This window comes from Epargyreus clarus, unplaced genomic scaffold, assembly GCF_041222505.1.
Source record: "Epargyreus clarus isolate Ecla_fem2 unplaced genomic scaffold, WU_Ecla_fem_2.2 ptg000027l, whole genome shotgun sequence".
In the NCBI taxonomy this organism is placed as follows: domain Eukaryota; kingdom Metazoa; phylum Arthropoda; class Insecta; order Lepidoptera; family Hesperiidae; genus Epargyreus; species Epargyreus clarus.
Window position 1 is genome coordinate 10677969 of NW_027332234.1, and position 12067 is coordinate 10690035.

General features: G+C 34.7%; 1 protein-coding gene and 2 non-coding genes across 4 annotated transcripts in view; all 3 read left to right on the forward strand.

Moving 5' to 3' along the window:
• Positions 1-808: 808 nt before the first annotated feature.
• Positions 809-890, forward strand: TRNAS-UGA (transfer RNA serine (anticodon UGA)). Its single transcript has one exon. It is a non-coding gene; the product is annotated as a tRNA-Ser (tRNA).
• Positions 891-1327: 437 nt separating this feature from the next.
• TRNAY-GUA (transfer RNA tyrosine (anticodon GUA)) lies at positions 1328-1420 on the forward strand. Its single transcript has 2 exons — positions 1328-1364; positions 1385-1420. It is a non-coding gene; the product is annotated as a tRNA-Tyr (tRNA).
• Positions 1421-3556: 2136 nt separating this feature from the next.
• The window catches only part of LOC140753764 (uncharacterized), a 90378-nt gene continuing 81867 nt past the window's right edge, over positions 3557-12067 (forward strand). Inside the window, exon 1 of one of the 2 annotated variants that reach the window (XM_073088537.1) lies at positions 3557-3999. The gene's annotated coding sequence lies outside the window, so the exon portion shown is untranslated. The remainder of the gene's footprint in view (positions 4000-12067) is intronic. The other variant, XM_073088539.1, reaches the window with a different exon arrangement.

Sequence of the window (12067 nt, forward strand, 5' to 3'; positions counted from 1 at the left end):
ATAATTTTATAAAATTAAATCCACTTTGGTACCAAAGTACTTCTCTACTTTTGAGCCTATCTTAAAAAAATAAGAAGTAATATTGATAATAAATTAAGTACTCAAAAATCCTTAATTAATAGTAATAAATATTTAATTATTAGGACAAATGAAACTTGTTTTATTTAACAACAGTTGTAGTAAAGGCTACAATTATTAATTTCACTCATAGTAGCGACATCTATTGTCAAGTAGCGAAACTAAAACAACTACCGCCATCTATCGTTGAGTAGATAGTACTATTATATAACGAAGCAAACTTGATGCCGATTTAATACAAATTATTGACGCTAGATGTCGCTTATTTTAACACAAGTTGTTGATACTAGATGTCGCTATATCCAATTATAAAATAAATGCTAATACTGTATTGAATTAATAAGGAATGTACTAGCTAGTGTAATTAATTAATAATCATTTATATTTAATACTATATGTATATCACTTTACCATAAATATTATAAAATAATAAGACTTGCAACAACTTATACTTTAAGTATTAAATAGTCTGATTATTCCTAATATTTATTATATCAACATATACTCTATTAAATAAATATCTATAGGACTAGTAATATTTTATGTAGTTTATTTTATCGGTGGGGAAGTTTACAAAATACACGAAATAACAAATTTTACGTAAAAACAGAAATACCATTACATCATATTCTCAAACTCAACGACATCAAAACATTAGTGATAGTGAAATGTCGATTCAAAAGAGTTTTATACACTGCATCTAATCCAAATTTTTGACATCATTTTCGGTGCTGCGGTGTCCGAGTGGTTAAGGAGATGGACTTGAAATCCATTGGGTTCTACCCGCACAGGTTCGAATCCTGTCCGCAGCGGTAAATATTTTATTGCTTATATTGATTCCCTAAGTATAATTAATTTACTATTATTAAAAAAATTAGAACAAAAACGAATAATTAACTGGATATATTAGATTCTAAATAAAATTTCAGGCAAAAATATAGTTCAAAATTCAAATACAAAGCGTTTCCATTATACAATTTTATTAAATGTTTATTACATCGTAATTATCAAACAATAATAAAATGAAAACTTTGTTTGTGACAATTATATACAAAATTAATAGTGCAATATTGTAATTATAATTTATACCATTAAATAAACATTCAAATTTATATCTTTTTAGTAAAATTTAAATTTTAAATTTTATAAAATATTTTTATATTTTTACTTTATTTTTATATTTTTACTTTATTATAGAATTGTACTAAACTTTGTTAAGTGATGAAAAATTTCAACCTCACAGTTATAACCTTCGATAGCTCAGTTGGTAGAGCGGTGGACTGTAGAGGTTAAACAAAGTGCGGACATCCATAGGTCGCTGGTTCAAATCCGGCTCGAAGGAGTTTTTTTATTTCACAAAAATACATAAAAATGTGTATAATATATATTTTCTTATATTGTAACCCGTTAAATTGTTTTAATATTCCTGTAAAATTTTCCGTACACACAAACAATTATTTTAAGAACACCGTATTTTATCGTATGTTGTAACAAATATAGGCATTCAAAATAGACAACTATAAGAGGGTTGTATAATTCTTACCAATAAATTACATGTATTATACAAATTAACTAATAAAATAACATTTAGAATTGTATATTGAATTTATTAATGTATCCTTTCGCTTTTATATACCTCCCTAAATTATTAAGATTAAAAAATCAAAAGCAAATTTACTACTTTTATTTACTAGCTGACCCGGCAAACTTTGTACCGCCTCTTAATCTATTTCTCAATTATATATCTATTTATAAAATCTTTTGAATGGTGAAAGAATTTTTAAAATCGGGCCAGTAGTTTTTGAGGCTATTCATTACAATCAAACAAAGTTTTCCTCTTTATAATATTAGTATAGATTTCTGGTGTAGGTACTCAAATAAAAAAATAAGAGCATTCTGTTTTCATGTTGTTAATAAAAACAAATTGTAAAAGAGAAACTAATTAGAAAAAAGTACCTATATAATATGCCTATTGTTTCGTAGCTAAGTACTAGAAATGTGTCAAAACATTTAGATGGTGTTAAGATAGGGAGTACCAAGTAAATAGACCCACCATAAATATGTTACTAGGTCAATGAGATTATTATTATTTAGATTAGACGCCGAAATTTCAAACAATAACAACCTCTAAACTAAATTATAGGTTATAGTAATATTATGTGTTACTTATTATACCGTGGCATGGAATCGGAACGTAAAATTTAATGGCAGTTACGATCAAACCTATTCCCTTTATCGGAAACGATGAATGAATCAATTTGCATTGCTTCGAGCTTCCGTAGGTCTATTTCTATTCACTACGATAGTGAGTCCATATGGTAGACATCGTTAGGATAATCCTACATTTTTTTAATGATCGTAGTGAAACTTTCGTTTCAAATACGTTGTTCCGCCGCTGCTACCTATGACAATGGTTTAGCGCTCATATAAGGTTAGTCACATTTGGTTTGGATTGGATGACAATTAATAGGTTAACCTAATTAACTTTAGTGAGGTTATCCTTAATTGAATATGGTGGATATTTTGTGCACGCCTCCGTTATATGATATCATATGAAAGAGTTTTCTGAGAAGAGTACGAAATAAGAAGTCGATACTAAAATATATTTAAATCAATTTATTTGGTATATTACCTATGTTTTACTACTCACATTTAGTGATATGAGCCGCGATTTATGTTTTTAATTAATGATTTTAATGTAATTTAACCTATACATAAATTTTAAACAAAACAAAGGCTAGTGTAAGAGAAGTGTAGTGTAAGAAATGTGGATGGCTACCCTACTTCCCCGGCAACAGCGAGAGCGGTTCAAGAGCGCTGACCCAGCGTATGCAAACAGAGCTTAAAATACTTTGCACAGCTTTACGAATGTTTTGTACGAACATCATCTGTGTAGACTATGTTATGTTAGCAACATATTATTATGTAAGTACTAAAAGGCATTTTTTATATAAACAATGAAAAACTGTGGTTGGATGTGCACTCTGTCACACTAGACACTTCGTAGATATTATCGGAACATATTTAAATAATATGTTCTGTACTTTTAACAGATATATCGGTATATGAGTAAGTACAACTCGATAAAGGATTACAGAACGAACAGATAACCATAGACAAGTATAAACAAATATGAATTAATTTTAAAGCTCTACCTTTGTAGCATAAGTTTTAACGAATCAAAAAGCTCAATACTAGCTTTTTTTGGAAAGACTCAATACCGGACTACCTGGGTCAAGATTTTGGGTATAAGCGTAAAAGAGGTCTACCTATTGTGTAACAACCACCAAACTCGAAAGGACAAATATAAGTCAAAGTCGCGACACAAAGAAAGGGGCGAAAGCGCGCGTTGCAACTTCCAGCTTCCCACCAATCGCTGTGTTCCCGCTCTTTGGCACATTGACGTCATCAGTCTCACGGCACAGCCTCCGCTGTATTGTCAAACACATATTTAATTACCAACGTGTGCAGTGCGGCACGCGCATTCAATCCCACGAAACATCTGAACGTTAAAACCACGCACGGGCCAAATTAGGCTATATTCGACGAAACTTAGGTTATAGTATCGTAGTATTTACGCAGGGTTGTTACGTCGTTACCCGCAGTGGGACGTAGGGTGAATTTCGTCCGATCCTGCGGCGTGTCGCGTCTGCGCAAAAAACGTTTTCGGAGCGCGTATTCAGTCAAAGAGAGGCGGCGCGCCGGCTAGCGCGCTCGCCCGCCGATCCGCGCGCCTGACCCCCGTCGCCAATTCATCAATAAAAAGATGCTCCCGAAGTGTTGACTCAATGAGAGTGGCCTCGTATCATGTCAATTTGGTCGCGTTACCCCCAATCGCAGTGAAACACGTGGGTCCGCGAGCTGCACTCCGCCGCGGTGTACGTGATTGACTGTTTCGAATGTGCTGCTTGTTTTGATGAGGTGAGTCGACCCCACCGGTTTAAGGTCGAAGGTTACCCTTGAAAAGTTGATACATAAGTGCATGTGAACTCTCATGTGGCGTTACCGCTCGCGTGACCAACCGCATAATCATTGTACCAAATGTTCTCGATTACGTAGCATTTCAATATCATCACTTTAGATTGAAGCGAAACCCTTTAGCCAATCCAGAAGGATCTCCCTCTTATATAAGGTACAGTAAGGAATACAATTTTGGGAAAAAGTGAGACAAATCCTAAGGTTAAAGAACTACAAAGTAGTTTTAGAAACACTCTACGCATTCACATATATATAATAAATTTTTGCCTATAAGACGTCGAAATTTGTTTTTTTTTTTCAATTGTCGATTATAGATAAATTATTTCATAGATTAATTTTTATTAGGTAATACCATACCTAAGTAAACATAAAATTGAATTATCTCATATAACTGTAAAGAGTTCAAACAATAACATAAGTCGTGGGCTAATACATTTCTTTTAAAAGTTGAATGTCATTGAATACAATGAAGGTAACAGTTGTGACCACGTCAAATGCAGGCTGCGGTTAGGCATGTCAAGGTTCTAACGAGGGACTCTAGGGTTAATTGTACTTGCACGTCTATTTATAGAATAGCCGTGACTTAGCTCGTTAATTATGAAAAGGAAGGAATGCATTAGCCAAAAATACTAAACATTTCCATGAATGCAAACTTCTGTCTAAATTTAATTGATATTCTCACAGAACACTATATTAGTAGTGTTATTTATTTAGTACTTTATGTTATATCATCATCATCATCATAAACCCATTATTGCCACACTGCTGGGCACGGATCTCCGCTTAGAATGAGAAGGATTAGGCCATAGACCACCGCGCTGGTCAAGTGCGTATTGGTAGAGTTCACATACCTTTGAGTTTTTTTTAATAAATCTCCCAGGTGTGCAGGTTTCCTCGCGATGTTTCCTTCACCGTTTAAGCAAGCGATAATTTATTTCTAATACGTACATAATTATGAAAATTCAGAGGAATTCAGAGATTCAGGGATTTGAACCTGGACACCTTGATCAAAAGGCCGAGTTCGATAACCACTAGGCTATCACTTATGTTATAACGTTTACGCAATGATAATGTATTGTATTATTTATGATATCACTTCAAATATCTTATTCATTAGGTGATATACCTACCTCACCGGTAGTTTAAAACATAAAAAAAACACTGCCAGTACCATCATGCCTGCCACCATAGGCTACACAAAATTAAACATTTTATTTCATTTTATTAATCAGTAACATGAACAATAACAAAATAACATACATGAATTATGTCTAAATACAAAATAACTTAATAAGTATTCTCAATGGACGAATCAGATCTGATCTGTAGATGTTATCCAATGTTGGACGGCGCAACCTAATTTAGTATGCTCCATGGTATCGCCAAATTACCTACTTTATATCTCCGCTCCGTTAGCTAGCCATTAGGATTACGCAATTGCCTAACATTATATACTCGAGATATAGCACTCTTATCTTGATTTGAAGCTTCAGTTGTTTCCGATTTTGGGGGTCTAATGTTCTGTTGTATGTATGCCTACCAAAGTTCTAAATTTGTAAATTTTCCTCTATCTATATTGTCAAATTTCGACCTGTGGAAAGAAATGCCTGAAATTACATTCATAAGTGCATTGGAAATTGGAGTGTATATATCAACAACCCTTGGGCTAACATCGGCCTGTAGCAAGCATAGCTTTGGTTTCAGGAAGCCATTACACAAATTACTGATGTCAGACAAATACTCTCAAAACCGGAAGAATTTGGATGAAATTAAAATAACTTGCACTCACCGCTCCTTATCGTTTCTGCAAGTGAAAATGCAACATAATAGGTATTTGAATGTAGTTTGCGAGTAATTTTAAGTAAGATTTGATTCACTTAATTGCTCATCATTAAATTAAGTGGCTTTCCCCGGAATCGGGTTTCACAAGTTTTAAAATCACGATTTAAAATCCCTTCCGGGCGGCCCCAGAACGCATATCAAACTAGGACAGCTTCGGACGGATACAGCTCTATTTTAGTCCAATGACTAATTAATAGGAAACTAATCTCCAACATAATAGGAGAATAAACTGATAAACGGTAATCAATTGGTACGGCCAAATAAATATTGCAAAAATTACTTGCCTCACCTATTTTGAAGCGCTTTGGTGGGAGGGTGTAGATGTCGGCTGATTAATATAGGCGGCATATTTAAGGTAGAACTCTCAGTAGTTCCACTCCAGTGCCTCTAGTCCCTTACCACCGCCACCGTCGTGTGGTAAGGGAGACATGCTTTTTCCAAACATTCCAGCTTAGTCCTCAGGGGTAGCGGTGCATCTGTGGTCGACCTCGATGCTGCTCGGCTCAGGCTCGGCTCAGCTCGGCGCTGCGTAGAGGACTCCGGGATCTCCAAAGGAACGCAACCGGAGTCCTCTTAGCGCGTTACCCCGTCGGGCTCCGCCCAGGCGAGCGTTGTTCTCGCCACTCCGTCTGATGTGCACGACGGTATGCGACCACACATACCGCCGTCCTTCCCGGGGTCGCTGGCCGGGCGGTTCGAGCTCCCACTCTCGCAACCCGCAACCCCGGAAGCCCCTTTTAGTCGCCTCTTACGAAAGGCAGGGGATACCGTAGCCCTATTCTGGTCCCCGAACTACAGGGACACCATATGATATAAGCCACCAACGAGCTACTAGGCCAGTAGCTCGTTGGTGGCTTCAATAATAAAATATATCGCCACTTTAATTATTAATTAATTATTATTTAGGCTATTGGATCAAAGCCTAAATATTCTTATTTAATGCTTACAGCTCGTTAACAAAACAGTTACGTTATTCCGAAGTATTCAGAAAGGCATGATTAATACGAGATTGTTTAAATATTCCCTTTGTGCCGTCAATCCCCGTTGGGGAGGAAACGTCTCTCATATTTTTAAAGACTATTATTAGCAAGCTCGAAATAGCTATAATTGTTCAGTACAGAAAATATTTTAAGTAATGTTCGATGAAAACTTCGATGAGTTTCCATAATAACTTTTTGGAATTAATGTTTGATTTTGCGAATTATTTCTTGTTTTGAATAACGGTAGAATTTTTTCGAATCGTGTTTCACGAACTTAAAAATTTTCTGTGTATATTTTATAACACGAAACTGGATGAAATAAGTTTAAATACTTTATGTATCTTCGTTTACCACACCTTTTGAAATATAAAGTGTACTTTATACGTACGAAATTTCGAGTTTCGCCGAAAGTTTCTGACACTAGACACCTGCGGAGGACATGTCGAGCGGACTTCGAGAAGTTCACCCTTAACATTTTTTTAGTTATATGGCAACACAACGTTTGCCGGGTCAGCTAGATATTTTATAAAAGTGTATATAGCACATACACAGTCAATCTGGATCGCGATCCGTGATCCAAGTCAATTATGGTGATCCAAATGGAAAGCGTAATAATATTAACTAATTAATTTCATTCATAATTTCTTTCGGCACTTTCCTTATTCGTCATAGCATCCCTAACAATTAATAAAGACCCTAATCAAAAAAAAAATACGTGTGGCACTCGGAGACAGCCGCGGTAAAGCTATTGCATAGCATTTTTTATGCTATGAAAACGCTCAGAAAGAATTCCAGAAATACAATATATTCTTCCATAATCATCAACATTTACATTAATACATCTTTATCCACTATTTTATCATATCTCCATTATATAAGACATTGCAAATATCAGCTGACATTTCATAACTCCAAGCAAGACTGAACATTCTAAAATATAAAATAGAAAAGTATTTAATAAGTGACATAAAGTATTAACAACCAGCAATATAAATGGATCAATGCGATGTGCCTGTGACATTTGGCCGAATGTTACAGGTACATCGCATTTTTCATTAATAAATGCACTTTGTTTATTCATATTTAAAACACTTTGTACACAAATTATTTGTACCATAAATCATAATGGCGTTTTGATTTTGTGCTGTCAAGTCTGTCAGTTGTAATTGTACGTTTAAAAAGCGTGTTAAAAATAACAAACACTCTTTTACGTTATTTTATCAATCCAGAATTCAACATAGCTTATGTTGATAAAACATATTATTTGGATAATATGGTAATATAATTTTGAATTTTATAATGGGAATATAAAATATACTTCACGCAATTTTAAGATTTCTGCACGGATTATAAAAAAATGTGTATTACTGCCATCTGTGTTCAAGTTGACGAATTAAGGTTATCAAATAAAATAATAAGGAATGTAAAATAATACTTTATTCAATTATATCCATATTTTTCTATTGACAGTCAACAACTCGGTTGCCTGGAGACTTGATATCCAACAGTCCTCCACCGCTATTTTCACTTACACCACCAGGGGCGCCGGCAGCATTTGGTCAAGGTGACGGCGCACCAGTATGCCATTTTCAGTTCTGACTTCATAATGGAGTCTACCTAATCTTCGGATGACGACTCCGAACTCCCATTTAACTCTTGGGTTGGTGTAACTGCGGACTTGTACCTTATCACCTTGTCCGAACTCCTGCGTTGGCGGTGCATTGTAATGTAATCTGGATAGTGGAGCGGATTTCTTAAATAAGGCATGCATATAGGTTCTTACCTCTCTGCCGAACATTAACTGATAAGGTGATAACTCTTTTGTATTAGGTGTACGTCTCAAGCGTGCCTTGACAGTTAACAGTTTATCAAATAAACTTCCGCTCTTGCTGATATAAAAGAACATTCAGGTATTAGCCGATTATTTTCTTTTTGTACATTCAAAAATTTAAATTTTAGCTTTGTATATATTTCTTCAAATTCGTACCTGTATTTTATTTCCTCTTCTAAATTTTCTTCTTCTGTAAGCCATTCAATTTTTTCTTGAATCGCGTAGAATTTGTTCAAATTTTCTTGTAAAGAATTCAGTCGTATATTTATTTCTTCAATGTCAATTTTTTCTATTCCCGAAATGTAATTTTCGGTTTGTTTCATTAACCCACGTATTGTGGCTCGTATTTCCTTATTGTTTATTAGTTCATTCGACATCTCGTCGCCAATATCAAATAAAATAATAAGGAATGTAAAATAATACTTTACTCAATTATATCCATATTTTTCTATTGACAGTCAACAACTCGGTTGCCTGGAGACTTGATAGTTGGATATCAAGTCTCCAGGCAACCGAGTTGTTGAAAGGTGTTACTTATTTTCGTTACGGAATTTCTCGATTCGGTCGCCGCGCTCAAAGCCCGCGATAAAAGCTATGCAATAGCTTAAAAAAAATCAAAAGCACTATGTGACCCATTTGACTCTATATTTACCTAAATACCATTAAATAAAAAACACTTTTTAATCATTCGACTGCAACGTACGTAAATACTTTTAATGTCCAATTGTCCACATTTCCATCATTACCTACATATATAATCATATGCGGAGAGGCTTAGTAGAGCTTATGAAAACCCCAATTAAGAGCATTAAAGGCCTCAATTCCATTTTCTCTGTCAACCCACAAAGCTGACACCGACGATCTCTGACAATGGTCTAATCCTAACCCTTTTCATCTATATTTAGAACAATAGAAGGGCTGAAATACGTGAAATATTAAATGTTTATTATAGAGATCAGTTATAATCCTTTTAGTAGATACTTAATATCTTATATTTTTTTGAAGGTTAACTACTTTTGGCGCTTTTGCCAAAGTAAAACTAACCTAGATAGTACTTTGAGTGTGGGACGAAACTGCGCACACGCATGTAACACATAACCTACATGTGTTACATGCGCGTACTTGTCGCACATGAAATTGTAATATGTCCGTTGTATAATACTTTCGTGTATTGGTCGCTTGCTCAGTTAAAATTCAGTTTGTTTTAACTTATATCTCTCCTTACTTTACATATTACACCACGGTACCTTTAATTAATATCCAAAACAAATGAAAATATAAAATGCAAGTCTTAATTGATTTAGTGTCTTTAAATGTAAGTAAAAGAAATGTAATTATACTTGTAATAATTTTAACAACACGATCTGACTGCTTTAAGTTATAGTACGTGTTATATTGTTACATCTTGTTTTTTTCTTTTTCATGGTTACATCCACAATACATCGACATCTCATGTCTATGTTAAAATCCGACAATCCATATGAGCTGGCATATCAAAGAATGAGATATACACAAATACGCTCTAAAACATTACCCTCCGACGAGAAAAAAAAATAAAGCTTAGCAGCTAACAATCTTTGCGATTCAAATCTGGGCTCAATTACAGGCAAATTGCCGCTTTGTCCTCCGCAGCGAACAATCCAGCCCAGGGTCCTTCACGGCAACTTGACATTGTTTCGCGGTAATTGTGCAACCTTAAACAATGGGATCTACATCTATAGCATACAGGAGTTATTTACAGTATATCTTCAACTTGTTATAGGCTGCTAGGCACTCTCAGAATACCTTTCAAGTTGATGTGTAGGATTCAATGTCTGTTAATAATATAGAAGACACAAACGAGCATGTACTCCACCCGATGTTAAGTGGCTACTGCCGCCCAAGGACATCTGCATAACCCCAGATTAGATTAAACTCCTACTTGAGGTTAGCCACGTGTGCGTTGCTGCCCCTGAAGACTAAGTTGGAACACCTCGGAGAAGTACCTATGTCTCCTTTGCCATGCAACGTATGACAATAAGGGATTGAGGATGATGATAGTGAATTTCATAATTAGAAATATTTATACTTCATCACTTCTAATTTTGACATTGACAGCTGTCACTTATGGTCTGAGATTTCTAAACCGACTAAATAACGTCATAACTCAACCCAATACGAAACTTCCGAAACAGCTCAAATCATGTACAACATGTGTTGTTTGTGTTCACCAAATATTTAAATTTAATTGGATTTGTAAAACTCCGTACCCTTTCTGTTAGCGTTCGAATGTTTCGCAAATCCATTCACAGAGTTTATTAATTTACACGAGCACAATGGATGAACACGATTTTGTACATCTACAAATAGGCACGTAACACCACTTGTAATAAAATAAAAGAGTCCGTTTGTTTATCCAAATGCTGTATGTGATAAATTTAATTTATTAAAAATGTTCTAATTTACCGGCATGACGATATATCATATTGGGAACTTGTCCTGTTGAAGTAAATAATTATGCCGTTCCCGCATGAAACTTGGGAAAAAAAAAATTAACAACACACACACGCAATTTGTACGCACACAAATATTCGGCAGCATTTTTTATAAATAAAAGACATGTGAAATAAAAAAAGATAGACGTACCTTTGAACAAGATATTTAAGCTTGTCAAATTCTGTCGGTTACTGTTTCATTTCGTTCGCGGAGCCGTAACTCAATTCTGTGGAGACGTTAATTTGGCACGAGAGTAGTCTTAGGATGGAGAAAATCTATAAAGGTAATCTGTTAACAGTTGCATTTTATTGAATACTTTTATTGAATACAGGAAAATGTCGAAAATATTCTGCTCACAAGTAAGATCACAAATAAATTTGCACATAAACCTAAGTATATTTAGAACATAATGTCTAAACTAATTCTTCGGCATCTCACTCATACTTATAACTTCCTATTATGAAATTTTTATCCTTTATTCCACAACAGGCAACCCATGGATCACTCTTATATATACTCTCAATCTCTATACTATGTATCTCTTCAAGTCTGTTTATATTTTTTGCTATTTAGATAGCACGGAGTTGTGTGTTTTTTCGTTACATCCTTTTGTCTTATATAATTGCCATGTGTTTTAATTGTCGACTATATAATTGTATGTATTATTTAAATTACACGAGACATTATTTTATTCATTTAAGAGAGGTGTCCATGAAAATAGCGTGACGTGACTTCGTGTCAACTTAATCTAGATCTACTGAATGACCTTGTTCTCTTTATTCAAAAATGTTATTTTTTCTAAACTTTGTACTGAGTAACTCCTCGAGTTAAGGTCGATCACTCACCATTAGGTTACCGACCGTCGCTACAACACCGTTCATGT